Source organism: Crocodylus porosus, unplaced genomic scaffold (assembly GCF_001723895.1).
Source record: "Crocodylus porosus isolate Cpor-Errol unplaced genomic scaffold, CroPor_comp1, whole genome shotgun sequence".
Taxonomy (NCBI): domain Eukaryota; kingdom Metazoa; phylum Chordata; order Crocodylia; family Crocodylidae; genus Crocodylus; species Crocodylus porosus.
Window position 1 is genome coordinate 89,852,208 of NW_017728931.1, and position 20,176 is coordinate 89,872,383.

Below are 20,176 nucleotides of genomic sequence, written 5' to 3' on the forward strand. Positions count from 1 at the left end.
GTGAAGAGTCCCTGTGAGACCCTGAGGCATCAGTCGTGGTGTGAGGTAACTCCAGCTCCCCCTATTTGTGGAGGAGGACCCAGAGAGGGGGACCCTGGGATAAGAGTATGGATCATACATCAAGGCCTGCCAGAGCTTCCCCTGACTGGCCCAAGCGGAAGCCAGGACCAAGAGGGTCAGAAGGGCAAGAAGGCCCACTGAGAGGGACGCTCAAGAGACAGGGGCCTGGGGTCCCAACTGGCCTGGACGTGGGCCAGGGCTAGTGTGAGCCGAAGGTTCCAGTGAGGGGACCACACTCAAAGGGGAACCGGTGGCAGGAAGATACATGTCCCAGTATGACAGCAGCAGAGCCTGCCTGAAGGGAGAAACCCAGGGTCTTACAGTAGGATTCTGGGCCCCATCGTGGGGGACTGGCATGTATGAGAACATCATGATGTCATCTGCAAGGCTTGGGCTGCAGTGTAGGGGAGGAATGGAGCCGCAGATAGCACCCCCTAGCAGTGGGGCAGTAAACGGGCAGCCTCCCACCTAGTTACATCTATTAAAGACCAAGGCATGGCAGATGGTTAGCTCAAGAACAGATGAGCGAACCATGGAGATCAGCCCTGGTAGGCTCCCCGTTACAATCAACATAAGACTAAAACTCATGCCTTTGCAAGAGACAAATGAATATTGAGAGAATTTGAGTGAAACTCCAAACTCTGACACGAAGTACAAAAGGAAAGGAGAATCCTACATGATACTATTTGGAGTGTATCAAGGCGAGCAAGTAAAAACAAGCATCTTTCCCAACCTGTGCTATATGCACTGGGAGAGCCTTAAAGTCATCCAGGAGGCATGCAAAAAACTTCTAGGTTTCTCCACAAAGAAACATAAGTACTGGTTTGATGAGAACGATAGGAAAATTCAAGCCCTCACTGACAGAAAAAGGAGTCTGTAAAGCTTGGCAGAACAACATGAAACCCAAACAGAAGGGTTTAGTGCATTTAGTGCTGCAGCATGGCCAATTTTCAACACCGGATTAGAATATGCTAGTTCTGCCTTTGGAGATCTCCAAAATCATGTTTTCAATGTTGATGACATCAGTACCCAAACCAAATTGCTCATCTACCCTGTTTTATGGGTGTGAAACTTGGACAACCTATTGGAAACGCCTACAAGCTTTGAAATGTTATCATCAGTGATGTCTTCAGGCAATCTTCCATATCAAGTGCAAGGACAGAAGAATAAATACCAGCATTCTGGGTCAAGCAGACACTACCAGTATGGAAGCTATGTTTATACAACACCAGCTCCATTGGATGGGACATGTCAGAAGAACAGGCTCCCAAAATAATGAGTTCAGAGTGTAGGACCTAATGATCATTGCTCTACAGGTGGCCAAAAGAAAAGATTCAAAAGAAAACCTAAAGCTAAATCTGAAGAAATTAAATATTAACCTGGGAGACCCAAGAACTGAATCATCCCCAATAGCACTGTGATTTACAATTAGGCATTGATCATTTTGAGCAAACTCGCTTCACCACAGAAGTTAACAGACGAGAGACAAAAGGAAAGAGCTGTGACCAAATGTCATCAGGATCTACTCCTTCCTCCCAGAAATATTTGCCACAGCTGCAGTCAAGTGTGCAGAACTTGGATCAGCTTCCTCAGTCATCTGCTGACTTACAACTTGACTTCCATTTTACTGGAAGACTGTCATTCTAATATTGAGGGGCTATGTGTAATGTTTACATAAATCCTTCTCTGACTTTGTAACAAGAAAAAGCAACACTGAAATACTATATGATGCTCACTCCTTCTCCCTGGCTTGGCTCCTCTTAGAATTCCTTCATCAAGTTCTGACCTCAGAACTTAACTTCTGACCTCAGAACTTAACTTCCTAGCAAGTCACTTGTAAGGTGATAATGACCTTGCTGTCTCACTAAGGCAGGGACCTCAATCTGCTATCAGGTATCAGGGAGACACTGACTGCCTTCAGCAAGCCTGGTAGCAATTGAAACTTGACCAAGAAGAACAGAGAGATGCTCTTTGAGATTTTTTCTTCTGTTTAAAAATCTTCATAACTCTTCCTCAGAAGGAATTAAAAGTAACATTTCCCATACTATGGTCCTCAAGACAAGTGGAAAGCTGGACTGGTACATAGGGCAGGCTCTTCATCTTTGTTTTTGGCTCCTAAATTTAATTTTAGGACAGTAAAAAGGAAAGGAGATGGAGCAAAAGAAAATCTTTATTTCTATGTGATCCACTTCATGAAAATGTTTGCAAATCCTTACACTAGAAAAAAACCCACATTCTGCAGAGTCTTTCACTGCTTTATTTATATCAGTCTTCAAAGTTACTTGGGAGCATACTTCCAGAATTAAATAGTCTATAGAAGATCGAGAATAGCAAGATCCAAATACCAGTCTGGAACTGGTGGAATATGCTATATGGTGCACCCTGAAATCTTTACCTCTGATTAATCAATTTAAGAGCTAACAGATGACAACAGAACAATTTTTTTTTATATGACTTAAAAAATGTTGCTCATTCTTAACAACTGTGTTAGGAAGTTATTACTCTATGATAATGCCAGGGACACTGAGTATCCAGTATTTCTGCACCTGGAAGGATAGATAAACAACAGACTAAAACATACTAATTGAGCTACATGATCAGTGTGAGGTATGTCCAACAGTACATGACAGATGTACTGTTCAGAAATGGGGTCAAATCAGCACATCTTTTCAAAATGGGTACCAAGGAAAAGTGCCATTTATTCTGCTTCAGACTACAATGAAAACAAATTTCTTTACAGATACATTCCTATTACATTGGAGCTGAGGATTTCTATATGCTTTCCCTCTAATTTCACTCGTTTGCATGGAATTTAGAAAAATTTCTCTATCAAAGGCCACTGGGAATTTCCTTCTGACACAGAAAGAAGGAAGACTCTGCAGGGCTTCCTCTACTCATACAGGGCTTCCACTACTATAATATCTAAGCAACTCAGAGCCATCAATGTATTTAGATTCACAGAATGCCATTCAGTTGGGAAGTGCTATTATTCCTATTTTACACAGTATTTATGCAGTCTGTCCAATGCCTGGTTCATGCAAGACAAACTTTAGTCTTTGAAGCATGAAGTGAAAGCTAGATCTCCCTTCTTCCAGGTGAGCGCTCTAACCACTAAACAGTTATGTTTCTTCTCTTTGGCCCAATGAATTTTGAATTATTTTTTTTGCAAGTGGAGATGTCTTCAAACAGAAAGATTTCAGAGTAACCCAAACCAAAGAATTTGTGCCTAGTGATGAGGATAGTGTCTTCAGAGATGAGATTTTGATTAGAATCCCATCAAGCTAATAATAAAACTGAATTCAGGTCTTCGCTGCACACGTTGGGTACATGCACTAGCCACTAACCTACCACTAGCTGTGGTTTTTGACTGAAATTGCCTATGATAGCTACAGCTTGTGTGAAGCTCAACCCTTTCAGTGTACATTAGACATGTTCAGAGCATACCTATTGAATTACATCACTCAGAAGAGATGGGTAGAAAAAGACCTCCTTTTGAAGGTCCTAACTAGACTTAGGTAGCATTTGTATATCAAGCTGCTATGTCCTGTGAAGATGGTAGTAGTGCTGCTATACCCAGATGCAGAATTTTAGATACTTAGGCAACTGTGTGGACAAATAACTTTATTGATGAAAAGGGATAGAGAGGGTTTGAAGATTACACTCTTAGTCTTAGATACCTAAATGACTTGCCCAGGGTGATACAGGATTCATAGATGTAGGGTCGAAAGGGACCTGAGCAGATCATCTAGTCTGAACCCCTGCCCTGGGCAAAAATGAATACTGGGCTCATATGACCCCTACTAAGTTTAAGCTCAAATGACCCCAGCTAGGTTGTTAAAGTCTCTTTTAAAGACTGCTAGAGTAGGAGCCAGCACCACTGCCCTTAAAAAGCTGATTCCAGATCCTGGCCACCCTGACTGAAGTAGTGCCTCCTGATTTCAAGCCTGAACCTACTCTCAGTCAACTTGTGGCTGTTATTCCTTGTTACTCCAGGAGGTGCTCAGGGGATGTTTATTGTAGAAGACTAACCTATCTATCCAGGGATATATTTGTACTGTGACAACTGTTATGGCAGAGGCACCAAATGGAAGAACTAGTCCCTGGAGGGAGGCTCCTACACCTTCAACTCAAAGTTTAGTGCTGTCTCCTTTTCCAGTCTTTCAATAATTCTCTCTTGTAAGGTTACACAGAGTGGTGAACTACAGTAGATGGGGAAGAGCCAATGGCAGACAGCTTTCTGCTAGTGATTTACTATTGTTTTTTGTTTTTTAACATGGTCATCTATTCATATTATGATAACCTTAAAGACAGGCTCAGAGTTGAGCCAGTAAACCCTCAGTGGAACTTTTCACGTGTTTTTCACATTTTGGTGTAGTAGACTTATAATTTGAACTACTGACAACATTAGCTCAAGTTATTTTTGAAGAGTGGCTGCTTCTTGGGTGGACAAAGTTAAAACACCTATAAAATAATTTAGCAAAGCTGCCACACAATTGTGTTCACAAATCCAAACTGCTCATTCCTAACTAGATGTGAAACTTTGCTACTTAAGTGAAGTCCAACCCATCTATTGGCACCCATTGTTTTGGACAGCACAATGCAAGCAGACTTCTGTAGGAAAAGGAGAAAAAGACTTGTGACATTAACAGAAAGTAGTTTTTCAATTTGGTTTATTGTAATTCCCCTCTAACCCCACAAATCTTCCTTTCCTCCATACCTCTTGTCTGGAAAGTTGCAAAAGTATTTTGATGCAGATAAAGCAGGTAAAAGGATGACAGGGTATTGTTTGGGGTTTTTTTTTTTTTGTTTTTTTTTAACCACTCGTTTCCCAAGAGGGATATTCATATCATGTTTTCCTGAGTGGTACTAATATGAGGTAAGAGTATTTCTGCCTTCTAGAAGCAAAGAACTCACAATAAATTCTCTCCGTCATATGCAAGATAGGCCAAGTCACATAAAATTTATCTTGATTACTCTGTTGCCTCATGCTTTAACAACAATACTATGATGCATTTACTATGCTATTAATACTAAGTACAGAAAGCACCATAAGTGCATTTGTCAGAAATCCCTACTGGCGTGTGCTTGGAAAGGAACCTAGTTGATGGAAATTCTGGCACCAAATTCAAATAAACTAAGGGCCAGATTCCAAGTTGAGGAGCAGCACAAGGGAATTCTCCAGTGGCATATAGCATGGAGTCTGGCTAGAGCAAAATGGCTATGGATCAAATTTATTTTCCCACTGTCTTGGCACTGGCATTGAGCAGGCCCAGAACCACAGGAGAGTACAAATAAAATTTACACTACAGCACTTTTGCACCTTCTTTTCTTGTTCCTCATCTGTGCAATATGCTCATAACACATAGCCAAGGACCCAGAGATATTATTTCCATTCTTAATATGAACAAGTGTTTAACAGATATGTAGATACTCTGTAACCAAAAAGAGTAGTTAGGTTTGGGCAGACCCAAAGTGGGCAGCAAAATGAAAACTGTTAACAAAAATAAAGTAAAATATACTGCAAATAATTATGTAACACATTTTACAATCTTTCCCAAGTCTCTTTTCAATATTGCCTTTAGCATACAAGCAAGATTATGCAACAAAGTGGATTTTTTTTTTGCCAAATATCCTTTAAAATATGCATGTGTAACATAAATATTAGTTTTAATTACTCATGTGTATAGAAGCTACAATGTCAATAAAGAAGCAAAACCCTAAAAGCACTTATGAAGTCCTTCGGTTAAGTAATATCTTACTGCAATTCCAATGAATGCAATGCTCTTGGAGAACAAGGAAGGCCACTATATAATAGATGAAATCCTCAGTAAGCCAATTTCATTTTTTAAGAGTTACTCCCATGTCTTACTTCTACAATAGCGATGCTATATAGAAAGTGAACTTCCACTGCTACAGGTATTCTTGCTTATTGAACATATCCAATAATCTCTAGATTCTCAGTCACACATTATAAAGCTTCATGTTTTCAAGCTTTTCTCTGCAAACATGAGATCTAACATTCTTTTTTTAGAAAAATGGATGCTCGGATTTTCAACTTGAGAAGCCAGTTGCATTAGGAAAGAAAACAGTTCATATTGCAAGACTCGTGGTGACGTACTGGAAGTACTGACAACATGCCAGTAGTACAGTAGATATCCAATGCAGAGATGATGAGTATATGTTAATAGGTACAGGTAAAAAACTCTTTCTTCTGTAAGTCTAGAAAGAATGTTGCAGGAGCTTCTGGGATTGTGTTTTGGTAAGAATTATAAAAATGTTAATCAAATGTGTGTTTCAGATCAAGTTGGTACATCTTTAGCCCATGTAACTACTTGGGACATAAGTCATGCTCATTGACCATGTCCTCTCCCTTCTCATTGTGCCCTCCCTTAAGTTTTATTGTAAGTTCTTTAAGGAAGGATGGGTATACATGTTAGGTAAAACCTAATACAAAAACATCCTTCATCCAGCATGGGGTCTTTGAGGAGTAACAATACTAAATCTTAACACCATTACATAATCTTAACAGTAATAGCACAAAAAACATTGTTGCAAAGCTATTCATGTTACTGGACAAAGAACACCTGTCATAACCTATACATTCAAGAAAGAAAAAATTTAAGCTAGTTAACAGTTTGACTCTTCTCTTGCTCCACCTGGAGGCACACCCCTGATCAGCAGCACAGTCACTATATGGCACAAACCACACATTGCAACTTTGGTAAACTGAGGATTCAGAACTATTCTCCAAACTTAACTATCATAATATATCCCCAATACTATTAATTGTGGATTCTATGTATATTAGTGGTGTTTTATTGGAAGGAGACAGTTTTGTTAGAGGGCATTAAGTAATACTGGCTCTTCTAGGCACACAGAGATTCAAACAGAATAAAAATACCTACTTAATCTACATGAATTTATGCTATATTTTAAAGCATAATCCTAGCTATATTGTTGCTATGGAGCATTCTATAATAAAAACACACCTATTTTCATGTTGTATTTTCATTTGCAATTGGACAGCGTCTATGTAATTGCCGAATCAGTGACTTCAGATTTTCTTCTCTGGGCTTCACACTATCTATTGCTACTTTAGCAGAGTTTAATTGCATGGGGAATGGGAATAGGGACTACTAAGTGACACCACTTGGAAAAGAGCAAACATTAGATCATTGTTACACCGTTACTGGCCATTTGATTGACACACTTATTCTTTATCTACTGTCTATACACAAAGCCATTTGCACTCAACTAATGGTCCCTCAGTAAAATGCATGTTTGGCTTATACATATTCATAAGCATCCTGTAATGCCAAGCAACACACCCTTTAAGAAAATAAATAGAAGAGAAAATATGAACATCAAGATAGACCATCTTCCCACAAAAGAGCAAAGTTGCCTCTTGTGATAGTGAAGATGCTACAAGTTAAAAAAAAATGCTGAACTATTAACATGGTGTAATATAGAGATTTACATCATATGTTTTGAACAATAAATTTTCAACAATTCTTACTTCCCCTTCATGGACGGTTCTCAAGTGTAAGACATATCATACGCACAGCCTACATAATGCAATCTTTGCTCTACAGCTGGGCTTTATCATCTCAGCTTACTTGATTAAGCATTTTAATTAGTGCTTTCCATAGGACCATGTACCTTCTGTTGAAAAATCATGGTATTTCGTTGAAAAGCAGTTCCCTCCAACATTTTATCTTGGCATCCCTGTTTCCCAGCCAGACATGAAGGGTTTAGAATCAATATTTTAAACTCTGGCCACATCTACACAAGTGGCAGCCTGCACAGTCATTTAGTACTTGTTTATGCAAGTAACTAGGGCTGTGCGAAGCTTCAGTCTCCGATTTGAATCAGCAGAGACTTGGCCCAATTTGGTGGCCGAATCTCTGAATCCGAGTCGAATCAGAGGACCCTTTAATCTCTCTGAATTGATTTGGAACTCTGAATTGATTTGGAGACTCAGACCTAGACACAGCTTTAAATGTTTTTTCTACATACCTCTAGGTAGCAAGCAGCTCATGAATGCTGTGATGCATGGAGCATCCTACAAGAGCACGGGGGGAGGGGGGGCTCCCCAGCATGCTTGGCAGCAGGCACATAAATGGACCAGAAGCACTTCCAGTTCACTTCCTGGTTTGCTGGGGAGCGCATGGGGGGCACCCCTTTCCCATTCGGCTCAGCAACTGGTGCCTCCTTGGTCTGGGGGGGCACATGGGGTCCCCCCCCAAGGCTGATCACTGAGCCAGGGGGTATGGGGGAGGCACCCCAGAATACTCCCTGGCAAACCCATTAGTGGAGCAGAAGTACTTTCAGTCCACTTCTGGGTTCACTGCCAAACACATGGGGGGCGCCCCTGCACTCCTGTGGGATGCTTCATGCCCCTCAGCATCACAACATTGACAAGCCTCGTACCTCAAGGTATGTAGAAAAAAAACAACAAAAAACAAAACATTTAAAGCTGTGTCTGTGGCCGAATCAGCATCGAAGCTTCAGATTCAACCAAACTGAAATCAGGGACAGTGATCCAAATCAACAAATTGAATCACTGTCCCCGATTTGCGCTGAATTGGGATTGAATAGGGCCTCCTTCACACACCCCTACAAGTAACCAACATTACTGTGCAGTATCATTTCTGTGTGTTTTTTTTCTGATGCTACTGTGCAGTATTGTTGCTGCACAGTTAGTGCCAGCCAGTGCATGGTATTAATGAGCTACTATGCATTAGTTCATTGGTACTGCACAGTAGCATCTCACATAGACATGTCCAAGCCTATCCTTATTTAAAAAAGGGAAAAAAAACAAACCAATAATAAATACTCTTCAATCATTTTTAAATCCTGTACTAAGGATGTTGGTAAATAGCTTCTGGGTGATACTGGTAAGCAGTTTACATTTACTATAATACTTTGGAGAACAGGAATACTTGACTTCCTTTCTTTGCCTGCCTCACCCTTTCCTCGAACACGCATGAAAAGTGATTTTTAGGTGCTGTTTATTTTATTCTAACTTAAATTTTCCCAATCCTTTCTTTCCACCCAATTGGATCTGCTATTTTATTTATTTATTTAGATCATGCAAATATGACTTCCCCCCCCAATGTTTTGATGAAACATTTATACTTGTAGATAGTAAATATAACTATGTTTGGATTGGCTACAGTATGTAAGATGAATCAGAAGTATTTCATGTACCCTGTCTCATGCTTATGCTGATTATAGGTTGTTAAAATAACTCAGAAATTTTACAGTTCAGCTTCTCTGACTACAGCATTTGACTAAATTTAAGCTCTTGAACCTCACATTTCTAGCACAAGACAAGTATAAAATACTTTAACTAAAAGATTTTAGGCACCATAAAATGAATCATTTGGACAAATCAGCATTCCACCACTTTCTGAAATATTCTCATTCTTGTCATTGATGAATGGGAAACAACTGTCATCCCCTAAACATAATTTATGTCCCAGATAAACAGCTGTATGTAGGGTTACTAACAGGAAAATAATCTAAATCCATAGCTTCCAACACAGAACAGGCAGGAATCTTAAAAGTTATTGGTGTGGTGTTCTTGTCTGTAGTTCCCATTAGTATCAATGGTTTTGTGAGAACCAGGCCACATGCTCAGAGGCTAGGTTAGTAGTCATTGTTTTTTTTTTCCTTTGCTAAAGATAGCATATTGTTGTATTTCTTCTGGTATAACAACAAGAGGTAAGCACATTTACCTACAAGGATCTGTCTTCTTGCTTTTCTCTTGTGTGCATCTCTTCTAAGACAACCTTCTGCAGAATCATGTTCCAAAGCCTTTCATAGTCCCTGGGTGTCAGTCTGCTCATAGGACTTATTCAAATAAACAGCAAACAAAATGTGTCCCTTCCCCGCCCCACAAAAAACAAAACCAACACACACACACACACACACACACAGAGAGAAATGCCCAGGATACACCTTGCATGACTTTGCTGGCCTTCTCTTCTACCTGCCGTCAGATAGATGATCTGCAGAATAATGGAGCTGGTATCAACATCCTAGATAACATGCTGGCCAACATGGGAAGAAACACAATATTTTCTCTGATTTCTGAATATCACCTAAGAGTTTCGGTATGATATGAATCCAGTTATTCAATGTAGACATCTAAGCAGAAACAGCCCCCAACTACAAGAATATACTCTTAATGTTGGGAAGATCAAGGTAGCCAGTGATACTTACCTATACCTGCAGAGCCCCAGCCCAGAACTGCGCAGGACATTAACCCCCAATAAGACATGGCAAAAGCCTATCCAATCTAAGGCCACATATAGAAATCCACTTCCCCCTGATATAGTCACTGCTCTCCCAGTAGAAGCCATAAATGTACAGATGTTCAGGATTTTCTTCTCACAGTAAAAATGGCTGCTCCAGGAGAAAAACAACATGGGAACAACCAGGGTTAAATCACTCTTGGGCGAATGTCTGGACATGTTCTCTTCCAAAATAAGCCTCAGCACAGTCCTCTAGCATCCCAGAGTGCTTTTGGTCCTGCTCCCCCACCCCCAAGGAGACAGTGTACCACTGACTGGATTATACTACTCCAGCCAAGCAGGGAGCAAAACACCTCATTCACAATCCCACATTGTGTTGGGTGGAGACACAGGCTGATTGAGCAGTCTGGGTCAGCCAATCAGGGCTGCCCTATATACTGCTGCCATTATGTCTCTGGGCAGATTGAGGGAACTTGCAGGTCATACTGAGAAGTGTGGACAAACCACTACCCCCAACCCCAGCTGTGCAGTATCAGCACTCTATGCTTTCCAAGGGTTCAGCATTCAAAAAAAGTCTGTTTAGGCATCTAAGTAAATTTCTCATGAACAAAGCTGAGAGAGTTCTCCTAGATCATTTAGGTATGTGTACACAGTCTAATGCAACAGGGCCCTTCTAGCATCCTAGCTTGTGAGCTTGAGAAAAATGAGAGAGAGCCACCTGGAGATTCATCTGGAAAGAGTCAGGCAACTGTAGGAGGGACCTCTGGATCAGAGTTACCAACCATCAGTAAAATTACAACCCCCCCCCCCCCAAAAAACAAACAAACAAACAAACAAAAAAACCCCCCCAAAATCCACAACAGGCTAAAAAGGGCTGTCAGTAAAGTCCATGAAAAAATCTTTAGGTCTCAGTAAAAAACTAAGCTATTACAGCTTGATCAAAGCTCTGACAGAGAGCAAAGCACCACCCGGTGTCCAAGCTGGAGCAAAGCTCCTGGCATAGAGTATTCTTTCAGCTATATGCTGCTGTCACTGTATCCCAGACAGCCTGTAGTGCAGCTGGGCTGTAGGTAGTATTGTTTGTGGGGGAGAGGAGGGAAGTGTTTATGCTGGGATGGAGGGGGAAGGAACAGGGAAAGTGGAGGTAAGGCTGGAGGTGTAAGGTACATGGAATTATAGAAAGCTGGGGTTGGAAGGGACCTCTGGAGGTCATCTAGTCTACTCCCTGCTCAAAATCAGGACCATCCCCAATTAGATCATTCCAGTCAAAGATTTTCCTAGCTGGGTTTTGAAAGCCTCTAAGGATGGAGCTTCCACCACCTCTCCAAAGTAACCTGTCCCAGTGTTTTACTACCCTCCTAGTGAGAAACCTTGTCCTAATATCTAGCCTAAACTTCCCTTGCTGCAACTTTAAACCATTGCTCCTTGTTCTGTCATCAGTCACTAATGAGAACAGTTTAGTTCCATCCTCTTTTGAACCCTGGTTCAGGTAGTTAAAGGCTGCTATTAAGTCCCCTTTCAGTTTCCTCTCAACTAAACTAAATAAGCCTAGTTCCCTCAGTCTTTCCTAATAAATCATGTGTCCCAGCCCCCTCACCATTTTTGTTGGCCTCTGCTGGACTCTCCAATTTGTCCACTTCCTGTCTATAGTGAGGGGCCCAAAACTGAACACAGTATTCCAGATATGGCCTCACCAGTGCTGAATAGAGGGAAAGAATCACTTTCCTTGACCTACTAGTAACACACCCACAAATGCAGCCCAGCATGCTGTTAGCCTTCTTGGCAACAAGGGCACACTGTTAGCTCATATTCAGCTTATTGTCCACTATAACCCCCAGATCCTTTTCTGAAGAATTACTGCTCAGCCAGTCAGCCCCCAGCCTGTACTGCTGCATGGGATTGTTCCGTCCCAAGTGCAGGACTTTGTGCATGCCCTTGTTGAGCCTCATGGAGATTCCTTTTGGACAAATCCTCTCATTTGTCTAGGTCATTCCAAATCCTATCCTTACCCACCAGTGTATCTACTACTTCCCCCAGCTCGGTGTCATCTGCAAACTTGCTGAGGGTGCATATATTAGAGGCCTTGGCATAAGTGCTTCCATCTTGCACACATCCTTCAGGCTTGCAAGGCCAGCATGTTTTTTGCTGATCTAAAAATAGGAAAGCACTGATTTAGGTGTTTGACTAGCCACACAAAGCAACTGAAATCCATTACCTTAAGGCATACCAATTATTGTTAACAGTAGAAGCCTATAACTGATAACCTCTGAGACCATCCCGCTTAAAACAGTTGTTAAGCATTTGTCATAAATTCTTCACTTTGAGGAGGGGGTCTTTATGACCAACCCCTTTCATTACCATATACTCAATTAAGTTGTACACAAATGCATGCCATTAATGATTGTAAACCTGGAGCAAGTGGGAAATTACTGATATAAGTTGCTGAAAGAACTGAGCAAGAGATCAGAGTTCCTGGGGTCCAGCCCACACCCATCCTCCCAGCCATGACTATGGATTAAGTAAAAGTTAAATACCAAATTCAGCTCAAATGGCTAAAATTGTATAGTCCTGGGTTTAGTTTGAAGCACATTTTAGTGAAGGTGAAGTACGAGCTTATTCTGCAAAAATCAAAAGGTAAGTATTTCACCAAAGTGTCCCTAGATATATTAAACAATTTCTATTACATTTTTTTTAAATTTAAAAACACACCGCTTTTTAAAAGACCCTGGTAAGCCAGGGATAGTGTAAAATTTTCTAGGAAAAATAAGAAGGGGAAAAAAAAAAAAAAAAAGGTGTCATTCTAGAGATGACTAAGGCAGAAGGATTCTAGAAAGACAACGTTACCTAAAGGAAAGGAGGAGGAGGAGAGGAATGCGATTTGAATGAGAGAGAGGTTGAGATGTGTCCAGAAAATGGACTAATTTCTATGTAGCTCCATAAGAATATTAGGAAAGAAGACCTAGGCTACATTTTCAAGCTATTTCTCATAATGGTTCAGTCAAAAAGCTCAGGAGGCTTGTCAGTCAGGCCCTAAGGGACCATGACCCCAGGAAGAGGGGAGTTCAGGAAGGGTGGTTGCTCTTCAAGGGAGCAATCCTCAATGCACAAGCTAAGTCTATTCCATCTCAAAGGAAGGGCAGCAAGATGGCACAGCAGCCCCCCTGGCTCTCCAGGGACCTAGCAGACCTCCTAAGGCTAAGAAGAAAAGCCTACAAAGGATGGAGGATGGGATTCATCTCCAAGGAGGAATATTCTTCACTGGTCCAGTCCTGCAAGGAGCAAACCAGGAAAGCCAAGGCTGCAACTGAACTCCAACTAGCTTCAAGCATCAAGGACAATAAAAAGTCCTTTTCCAGATATGTGGGGAGCCGGAGGAAAAGCAAGGGCAACATTGGACCCCTGTTGAACCAGATGGGGCAACTGACAGCTGATGCCCAGGAAAAAGCCAACTTATTAAATGGATACTTTGCGTCAGTCTTTCTTCAGTCCCATGGGACGCCCTTGACTGCTACGGGACAGGGAGGTCCCGGTGGGGGAGATCCCCTGCGCTCCATTAATGCTGACCTTGTGAAGGAACATCTTGAGAAGCTGGATATCTTCAAGTCAGCCGGCCCTGACAATCTACACCCCAGGGTACTCAAGGAACTGGCGAGCATCATAGCCCAGCCCCTGGCACGGATCTTTGAAAAACACCTGGTGCTCTGGTGTAGTGCCCAAAGATTAGAAGAAGGCCAATGTGGTGCGTATCTTCAAGAAAGGGACGAAAGTGGATCCGGCTAACTATAGGCCCATCAGCCTGACTTCTATTTTGGGGAATATCTTAGAAAAGTTTATTAGAGATCATCCTTAATGGACTGGCTGACACCAACATCATAAGGGATAGCCAGCATGGGTGTGTTGTGGGTAGGTCTTGCTTGACCAATCTCATTTCCTTCTATGACCAGGTGACCTAACACCTGGACAAGGGAGAAGAGATTGATGTCATATCTTGACTTCAGAAAAGCCTTTGATTGGGTATCCCATGATCACCTCTTTGCTAAACTGGCCAATTGTGGCCTTGGGTCCACCACGATCCATTGGCTGGGAAACTGGCTCCATGGTTAGACCTAGAGGGTTGTAATTGATGGCAGTCACTCATCATGATGTCCTGTGGCCAGTGGGGTCCCCCAAGGCTCTGTCCTTGGACCCATATTGTTCAACATCTTCATTAATGATGTGGACAATGGCGTCAGGAGCGGACTGGCCAAGTTTGCTGATGACACCAGACTTTGGGGCAAAGTTTTCCAGATATGTGAGGAGCCGGAGGAAAAGCAAGGGCAACATTGGACCCCTGCTGAACCAGACGGGGCAACTGACAGCTGACGCCCAGGAAAAAGCCAACCTATTAAATGGGTGCATGCCAGAAGATAGGCAGGTGATCCAGGCTGACCTGGACAGGCTCAGCAAGTGGACAGACGAGAACCTGATGGTGTTTAACACTGAAAAATACAAGGTTCTCCACCTTGGAAAGAAAAACCTGCAGTATCCTTATAGGCTTAGCAGTGCTACGCTGGCTAGCACTACGGAAAAAAGAGAGACTTGGGGGTCATCATTGACCACAAGATGAACATGAGCCTGCACTGCGATGCTGCGGCTAGTAAAGCAAACAAAATTCTGGCTTGCATCCATAGATGCTTCTCAAGCAAGTCCCGGGACATCATTCTCCCCTTGTACTCAGCCTTGGTGAGGCTGCAGCTGGAGTACTGTGTCCAGTTTTGGGCTCCCAGTTTTGGGAGAGATTGGGTAGGGCGTACAGGGCAGGGAGCAGAAAGGAGTGCAGCACATCAAACAGGAAGTGGATTAGGGTATCATTTTGGAAGAGTAGGGGGCTTAATTTGTGGAACATCTGACAAAAAGATGGGCCCCATTCACTTAGTGGACAAAGCACTCTGCCAGGCAAGGAGACCCAAGGTCAAAACCCTTCCCAGCTTGAGGAAGTTCAAGTCCACATCTCCATCCCTCAGGAAAGTGCCTTAAAAATATCAAGTAGTGGACATAATGTACATAAAATTTACTCTGTGAAATGTCTTGTATCTTAAACCCTGAGGCAAGCAAGGGACCTGGCTAAAATCCTTGTAAAAGGAGACAATATTGGAAACCCTAGCAGTATTCCCAGGGAGAAAATAAGGCAATCAGACAGTTACCCAAAATGCTTATACAGCAATATAAGAAACATGGAGAATAAGCAGGAAGAACTGGAGTTCCTACCACACTCACAGAATTATGATATAATTTGATTAATGGAGACACAGTGGATAGTTCTCTCTGTAGCCTATAGCAGCCCTTTGTAAGGGAAAATACAGGGTCTTCCACTGGAAAAGGGAAAGACTTGAACTGCTTTATAGACAGCAGTAGAGACTCTTGCCAGAAAGAGAAGAATTGAAGATGGATGAGAATTTGCAGTTTTTCAGGGATCGTGAAATATCCTCCACTCAGTTCCAAGGGCGCAAAGCAATTTTGAAGTGGGAGCTTTGTCTTGTAAAAAGTGACAGATAGAAGACACTTAAAAAGAGTTAAAGGGATAAATTACTCTGCTCTCCATTATGTAGCTGTAAGTCTAGTGTTAAGCCAAGCAGTTCAACTGATACTAAATAGGACATCAAAGTTTATACCCATGTAACAGAGATTATCATCTAACCTAAGGGCTTATATTTTGTTCCTGAACAATGCAGTCAAGCTTTGCTGTTACAGTTTAATATACTCTCACTAGAACTCTTTGACGCAAATCGTAGTCCTGTAATGAGTGGCTGGCTCACTCAGCTACATTTTTCTCAAATCAGTCTTTGAGCTTTCAATCTGGTCCCCATAATGTCGTCTCTGGGCTCAAAACCACGAACTGTAATGACCTAGGTTCCTCTGCTTTCCAGGCCTCAGCCAAAAGCAAAACAATCCAAATGAACATGTCCATAGCCTGGTTCCAGTGATACAGGCTTCGAAACCCCAGGGTTAATCTGCACCACAAGGTGCAGTTGAAAATATTAAACAATCCAAAATAAATACTACTAGTATGGATTAGCTCTTACCCTGTAGTCTTCTTTTGAGAAGCCCTCCCTCTCCATCCAAACATTTCACTCTCTAGTTCTTTCCATTTACTTCCTCTTCCTGTTTTTTTATTTCCTGTCAGCCAGTCACTTCCCATCATTATTACTAATTGCCTGCTAGCTGAGGCCCCTGAAGTGAGTGTCTTGTTGCCAGCTGGCTAACTGATCCAGGATGCCAATCTGCAGCCTGTTACAAGCCCTGATAGGGTAGTCGATCAGTTATTCTTTCAGAATATTATATAAACACATACAGCACATTTAACATCAAAATCACTGGCACAAGCAACATAAAATAGGGACTTACAAAAGCTTGTTCTTACAAAATTTCCAGAGATATAGTTAATCCAGAAAATTCCTAAAAAACGTTCCCAGTCCTATATTTCTTGAATACTCAAGACACTCCTTTTCAAATTCCACAGCTAGCTTTGACAAGCAAGTGAGACTGAAAGAAGCATAATATTTAAAAAAGGTTCACATAAAATCAAAACATAGCAACCCTTTTTAAACATCTTATTCAAGAAATTATGGAAGGGAGCAAGATGGAGAAAAGAAATAGTTGACTTCTGTGATCTGAATTTCTATTCCCTAGTCTGCCTAACACTTACCACCAACTCTCTAGTTCTGCTCACAGCCTCTTTGGTCAGATGTTTTTATCAACACAAAGAACTAGCCCAATAGCAAAGCCACCCAAAACCTGTCTCTACTGTCTCCCTTTCATCAGGAGTACTGTTCTTTCACAGCCTAACTAATCCTTCCTCATACTACTAATCAGAAAATCCTTCCCACATAGATTAGGTACAGATATTCAACAAGCCTGAGGCTGAATTGATTCAGTCTTTGCAGATTAGTCCAAACTGCAGAGATTAGATTGAAACAGAAGTGAACAGACATGTGCCTTTGATTCAGGAAACGTAGCCACATGCCTGCAGTGGCTGAGGCCAGAAGCTGGGGGGCACTAGAGCATAGCTTTCTGGCTGTGTGTTCACTTCTTCCTGCTGCCCCAGAGGTCTCTTGGATTTGCAGTCCAGAATTATAGTAGCATGGTTGCTCATCACTTCCTCCTCCTGCTTTGAGGTGCCTAAAGGATTTGTAGTCCATAGTTGCAGCCAGCCGTAAGTTTGAGCAGGGTAAGGGGTGTTTAACTTCCTTCCCTGACCCCAGACCCCAGCAGTCTGCCTCTCCCTCATCCCCCCTCCAGTTGACTGGACTGCATCCCCAGCCAGGCTTGCCCCCTCCCCCCACCATCCCCTTGTTAGAACAAAGGGGTAGGGCAAGCCCTGATCTCTGGAGCAAACTGCCCAGCCCAGCACTGGAAAGCATGCTGAAATGCTAAGGGGCTGTGATTTAACTTGAACCAGGAAGGGGTCTGAGACAGAATTTTGGACCGAAATTAGTTAAGCCTGACACTACATTCAACTAGGTTTACCTTAAACCTGTTTCAGCCATTTTAAAACTGGTTTATGTGCACTCAACCTATGTTCTGTTACAGGCTTAAACCAGTTTCTGATTTATGTATAACTTGTCTCTATCCCTACCTGGATGACTTGGCTCAGAACAAGGCTGGCTTTGCTAAGAGACTTTAAAAGGTAGCAGGCTGCCCTATTACAACTTCCCACCCCAGGACATACTTTAAGAAGTTAGACTTCCAAAAAAGAGAGTTTCCAGATAAAAAATTTTGCAATAAAAAGTTAAATTCCTATCTAATGTCTATGCCATCTGTATTTATGAAACTGCAAACAAAGGAAAACCTAAAAGCATCTGACTAAAATTCTTTGAAGGCACCAGTGAAACACAAATTACATTTAAATTCAAATTCAAAAAACAGAATAAGCCACTCCTTAAAACATACATTTTTTCACCAGTGAAAAGAATACAAGTATATTCGTGTAGACTTGTCAAATCCATACAGAAAGTGTCAAACTATATTTTTAGCCACAGAGTCTGCTTAATCCCAGAAGACTTTATCTTGCTTTGATGTTGACAAATGAACAAGGCTGAAATATAAGGGATCTAAGCTTCTGTCAAGATCTACTGTGCTTCAAAAAGTTGTTGTTCTAGCACAGCTGTTTCTATTAAGCTATTGACTTAAAAGCAATCCTATTATTCTTCTGGGTTCACTACTGAACTCCTTGGTAGTTGTATCCTAATTGTGTTTGAGCTTTACTTTTATAGATGTAACCCAGGCGGTACTTCAAGAGGTACCCACTCTCCAACTGAAGGGATCAAAGCAGGTGCACAAGCACTGTGGGAGGTATAGGGACTTTCCTCCCCCTATAGAGCAGAGCCAGACCACCAGTGGGGACTTACCCATATACCTTTCAATACTGGGAACATAACAGGCATAAATCAGAGGCCATAGTGGACACTACAATGCCCCAAGGGGGCAGGATTCAACAAAGGTTAGACACTTACAATCATTGACAAAAAACAGCATTGACAAAATATAAAACACAAAACAGCAGAACAGACAAATACAGGTTGATGAAATATAAAAAGGTGCATAATGTCAAATGACAAGGAACTATATACTGCCATGGTACCTGGAAGGGGAGAAAGGGAGGGACAACACAATGGCCCCTTTCTACTGTAAGAAGATTTGCTTCTTGTTAGCTCACTCACTCCAAGTCACCTGAGCTAAGACTTGAACCCAGATCTCCCATGCAGTAGGCAAAAACACTGCTACACAGCCACCACTGACTCAAGCCTGTTAGGGGTCTTGACCTTCCTGGAGCCCTGGTCTCACATCAAGTTGCCTGGCCTCTGATTAGAGAAGCTGGAAGCATAGCTGGGACCCCCTCAGGTCACTGCTCAGATCCTTCCTGGAGCAGGGGGGAGCATCTCCTGCTGGCTGCAGCCTCTCATAGGGGATCCTGGAGCCCAATGGGGAGCCTCTCCTGCCAGCCACACACCACCTGCTGAGGGTCCCACTGCTGCCTGCAGGTCCTGCTCTTTCAGGCTCTTTTGGGGCACTGCTCCTGCCCTGCTGGCTCAGCTCTATGAAGCTCCTTCCTTGTTGTCCCTCACTGGTCTCTTCCCTAAGTTATCCCATGCTGCCCCTTTTATCCCCCTCCAGGTGACCCAAGAGGCCAATTGGGACACGGGGGGGAGGGGGTGAGTCTCTGGGACCTGATTGGTGAGGAAAGGGAATCCCAAGTCCTCCAATCCTCTTTTGCCCTTTCAAAACTCCTGGGCTAGGTCACTGCCAGCTAGCCTGTCACATCAACAAGTCAATGGAGTGTTGTAGAAATATGATGCACCACCCAAATGTGATGAATTACTTCTGATAAGGTTCATTCAATATTCAGGTACTTTCTAGTTACATTTTATTACCAATTTGTTTCCCTTAAATGTACTGAAAGTATATTATCAAATTAAAAACACATATGAAACAAAATATTACTCAAATCCTTAGATTAATTATGTGTACAATAAGTATTATTAGTAGCAAAATAACATTTGGGGGTTGACATGTCTGGGTTATGGGTTTTTTTTTAATTCTTGGGCAGTGATTTTCCACAACAAATTGTCTGTCTTCAGTTCAGTTTCTTCTACACTATCAAGGAATTCAGCACAGAATCAAGGAAAATGAGGGATGTGTTTTTTGAATGGGGATTATGGAAACGTGGTGGGACGAAACACATGATTGGGCGGTCAATGTCAAGGGCTATAGGCTGTACAGGAGGGACAGGATAGGAAAGAGAGGTGGGGGCGTGGCACTCTATATTAAGGAGGAATACACATCCTTGTTAATTAGCAAAGAGTCAGGGGAGGGGCACT

The 20,176-nt window shown here is 42.1% G+C and overlaps 1 protein-coding gene and 1 long non-coding RNA gene across 5 annotated transcripts in view; one reads left to right on the top strand and one right to left on the bottom strand.

The window, feature by feature from the left end:
• Positions 1–2,691, top strand: part of LOC109315572 — a 21,042-nt gene extending 18,351 nt beyond the window's left edge. The window contains exons 2-3 of the long non-coding RNA XR_002102542.1: positions 2,037–2,048; positions 2,681–2,691. This is a non-coding gene — a long non-coding RNA (uncharacterized LOC109315572). The remainder of the gene's footprint in view (positions 1–2,036; positions 2,049–2,680) is intronic.
• TMEM117 (transmembrane protein 117) overlaps positions 1–20,176 on the bottom strand; it is a 415,971-nt gene that overhangs the window by 156,436 nt on the left and 239,359 nt on the right. The gene's annotated exons all lie outside the window — the stretch shown is intronic.